This window comes from Diospyros lotus, chromosome 11 (genome assembly GCF_014633365.1).
Source record: "Diospyros lotus cultivar Yz01 chromosome 11, ASM1463336v1, whole genome shotgun sequence".
Classification (NCBI taxonomy): Eukaryota; Viridiplantae; Streptophyta; class Magnoliopsida; order Ericales; family Ebenaceae; genus Diospyros; species Diospyros lotus.
Genome location: NC_068348.1, coordinates 28,784,768 through 28,789,865, shown reverse-complemented (window position 1 = coordinate 28,789,865; position 5,098 = coordinate 28,784,768).

Sequence of the window (5,098 nt, the reverse complement as noted above, 5' to 3'; positions counted from 1 at the left end):
AGTGCGTCAAGGACTGAATATACGTAATGTTGTCGCCAATGGATCTCTACCACGTGTACTTGAACTTTTTGAAACCTTTATAATTTTCTTCACGAGTCCTCTTGAACAAGGTTCCTTACTTTAGTTTAGTTTATAATTTACTTGCTTTTATATAAAATGTTTAAAAGTTCCTTTTATTAGTTTTAATAATTATTAAAATTAATATAAATGTATCTATGATATTTTATACAAGTACGATCAAATACCATTATTTATGTCATTTATATATTAAGTTTTTCAGACAATTTTTACATTGTACGTTATATTCTTATTTATATTATTATATTTTATATAACAATATATCTTATATTTTTGGATATGTATATAATAAATTTAATTTTTTATATAATAAAATTTTAGAGTAAAGTATAAAGAAATATTTCCTAACAATACCATAAATTCACAGTTTATATATATATATATATTTGTTTAAAAAATATAATAAAATTCAAGCATTATGCACTTGGTAGAACTTGAAAAAATATTTTAATTTGAATATGCCGGATAAATTATATTACTAGTTCTTAAACTTTACATTTTGAAATAAATTGGTCAATGCACTATATTTTAACTTAACTTTGATTTTGATTATAATTTCGTTGATTTTTTTTTTGTTAAGTCTTATTAACAAAAACTAACATGTGTAAATTAATATAAATTTTAAAATCAACTTAGTATGGGTATTGGAGGGAGTTACTAATAAATTCTCTTCTCATTAGTGAGTTTATGTGTGTGTATGCCTGTTCCAATAATAGAAAGCGCTATAAGTCTTTTATTTTATCCTTGAATTGATGATAACGAGATAATAGTAGATAAATTTTAAGGATCTTGTTGATAGTTTCTATTTTTTATTTTGTTTGATATATATTTTATTATTTTATAAATTTATATTTGGGTAAACAAAAATATTATAATGAAAAATAATTTCAAAATGATAAATTTATTGATGTTTTTTACACTTTTGTGTCAGTTCAGTCAAAATCAATACACAACAAATGTGATGCATGTGTTATGATAACTATTAACATACAAATGCAAAGTTTGGCTCCGGACATAATCAATAATCGAGTAATGTGATTGAATAAATTTTAATACGCATATCAATTATAGGATGTATTATATATAGAAAATAAAAGAGATTTCAATGAAATAGATTAAGATAGTTATTTATCAAGTTATATTATTGTTATGAGATAACTCAGCTTTCTTGTTTTTTAAACAATGATAGGCTACTTTACCCTTAACTTGTTTGCATAAATTCTAAGTTGTTTTATAATTTGATATTAGGATCTAGTTTTTCATAAATCCATTTACTAAATTGAAAAATGATATGGGTCTTATTTCAAAATTAATAAGCCAAAGATATAAAAATTGAAAAAAAAATCCATTTACTAAGGAATCTATGATCAATAAAATATAGTTATAAATTACAACAAATACGATAAAAAAATCTATCTTGCAATATAAAGTATGTAAAATATGAAGTGAAAATTCCATCAATCAAAAGGTATAGTTGGTCATTGATTTATTGAGTCTTTATTGTTAACGATATCCCATTACATTTATTGTATTATGATTTTTTTATTGGTGGATAGATTTCCGACCTTATTTATAATACAATATATTTTGATTACGTAAAAAATGAGATGGAAAATTCGTCAATAAAAAAGTATTTATAATGTAACAAAGCTACTAATGAGCATGCTTATCAAATAGTAAACTGAAAGTATCTAGAGATCCTTACTAAGTGACTAACCTATATGGATAACAAACTTTCTAAAAAATGTTAAGGGTTGAGTATTGTGAACTTTGAGTACAAGGTATGCCATGCCTATTACGAAATAATGCTAACAACATATTATAAGGAAAATGTAAATATTGCCACAGTACATTTTAAGTAAACATAAATACTATATCTTTAACATAGATTGAAAAAATCAAGACTCATTGAAGAATACACAATTAGTGGTATGTTAACCTTCCAACATCATCTGAGTTTATTTTATTGTCATTTTCCACCAAACCCTATTTTGAAGTAGCAAAAAATTAGTTATACATTAATTAAATTAGATATAACTATTACTCTAGTAAGGATATACAACGTAACAAAGTGTGGGATAACTTAACACAACTAAATGTTCTTTATACTGTGTATAATATGTGATGACATTTAACACTCAAACTTTTGGAAAAATTGAGCATAACCCTACAAACATAAACAAATAATAGATAGTCATGACATGCCAAGATCCACGATATCCTTGTATTAACTCTATCGTGGATGCCAGTATTCTATTTAACCTAGTCCCACTATGTCATGATAATAGCTGGTGTTATATTCTAGAATAAATAATATAAATACATTTATCATGAACATTCAAATAAAATACAACAAATTTATTTCAATACAATGAAAACATTTCATGAATTTTAAAACAATAAAATTTTGTAGTTAATTAATCATGCTATTGAATAATCATGATATTAGATACAATTTTGTAATATAAAATGCAATAAACAGTTAATAGTCTATTTACTTGTTTTGAAATTAAAAAATACGAATGTGGTTATATTCATATTGAGCTAAGTCCAAAAATCCTACACATATATACAATGAAACTACATATTAACACATAAATAGTCGAAATAAACCCAAAAACAACAACATTGGTAAGTTTGGATTTTTTAAATCAATAAATTTATGTTTATGGACCAATTTAAAGTTTAGAAACTTATGGTCATTTTATTGAATTTTAAAAACTCCATAGGCCATTTTTATAATTTTAGAGACTGCATGGTATCTTTTTGTAATCTTTAGAACCCAGGGACAAATTCATAATTTTCAAAACTTAAGGGCCATTCTGAAATTTTATCACGAAATGATCAAATCATCATTTCTATAATCTTATAGCTCAATATATATTTTATATAATCTTCCACTGCCCTACCCAAAAATCTCAGGGATATGGATATTTTATGTTTTTCACTTTTCATATTTGTTTACAAAAAATTAGAAACAAATATAAAATATGTGACAGTGGTAGATTTGCGACTTATAATAACATATGGTCGACGATAGATCCACAACTCATGATGGCCAACAACGGATTGATGATAGATTTGCAACAATCAACTACAATAAGTCTGCAAAGCTAAATGAATAGAAACAGTCATTGGAAAAAGTTGAAGGGTTTGCGACAACTGGTGACAATCAACAACTCATGGCGAATGATTTGCAATAATGACAATGACATATATGTGATTTTGAAAATAAAATGTCAATGAAAGAATATGAGATAATGATGGTAGTCGATGATGCACAATAATGGTAAAGATATAAACAACGATTGACGACTCATTACTAGGTAACGATGGACATGAATAATATGACCAGGATGGAACTGAGGAAGAATACTACAAGAAGAATGCATGAATAAAATTATGGAGATTTTATAAAACCAAGTTCGTTCTCGAGATGATCTAAGGAAAAATCGTGTTTTCTCAAGGAAAAACTTTAAAAAATATGGTCAATTTTAAAAATCCATTTGGTGGCATCAGTTTTTAATTTTCTATTATTGTGGATTTTTTTTTTAAAAAAAACTAGAGTAAATTTTTGTAAGTGAACAATCCTTTAGAAAAAATGAACCAGCATTTGTTCGTTGACAATAGACGCTGATTGATTGGTGATTTGGAGATCAAAACCACTCACTAGATTCCCCTAGGTGATCAACATATTAAAAAATTAAAGTAACCTTATAATTCAATTTGCATATATCTAAAAATTAAATTTTGAACATATTGTTATCATCGCCCATGTCGATGATTTTGATGATTGAAGCTAGTCATCGAACTCTCTCGACAATGATGATTCACATATCTACAAATCAAATCGACCTAACGACTAGATTTTATTATATCTAAAATTAATTTTTGTCAAAAATCCCACTTTTGGAAAGACATCACTGGTAATCATCCATGTAAGATTTAAGTGATCAAAATTGATCGTTTGACTCATTTTTATCTTGTGACTCATATACCTACAAATTAGAAATATCTAAAAATTAAATATTAATAGATCTAAGTTTTAATTTTTGAAAAATCCTTTGCGTGTGTGTGTCTGTACGTGTGTAAATTAAAAGTGAGGGGTCATCAAAAACTTACCAGTAACTAAAAAAATAGTGAGATAGTGATGATTGAGATGGTCGAAGTTGGTTGTGGTGGTCAGACAAATAAAGACAGAGAAATATAACGGTGTTGATGGTTCAACTACTGATCGGAAAAAACAAATAGATAGAGGCCAAGGATAGTGACAATGGCAAAAAAATATAGAATTATATAATTAAATTCTAAATCTTAAACCCCAGCACTATCTATTGTATTAGTATTAGGTAGTTTTATTTACTTTTGAGTTTTTTTCTAAATTGATCTCAAGTTGCCTATTACTTGAAAAGTTGAAACTTGTAAATTCCAGTGACTTTAGCTAGCTTGAAACAATGCTCCTAATCTTATGTTTCAAAAATAATCAAGACCGCTTAAGTTAGATATTAAGTAAATCTTACTTAGATATTCAATTATATTTAAAAGCTAAAACTTAATCAATGTCATTTTAGTTCTATGTGTTTCAAACATATCTCTAATCTTGCTAGAGTTTCAATTGAATTTACAATTCCATGAATGGGTAAAGAATATCTAATTGGCTCACACATTTTGTTGCTTTAGTTCTTGTTAGGTTTTCACACATTTTGTTGCTTTACTTGTTGTTGGGTTTTTGCAACTGAACCGATAAGTGTGAACTATTTAGATATTAATAAGGATAATACATTAGGAAGCTATTATGTTCAGGCTTAGGATATTTGTTATTTGTTTGTTATTACCTTAAATAGAAGCTGCACCTTGGCGTTTCATTTATTATTTTTTGTATTATTGGGTATTGTTATTTTAGTATTACCGTTAAAGTTTTTATTTTACTGATAATACAAATAATACAATCATATATGTATGAAATTGTTATGTTGTTTGCGTTGAATAATATAACGTTTGCACAACGCAAACAAAATCA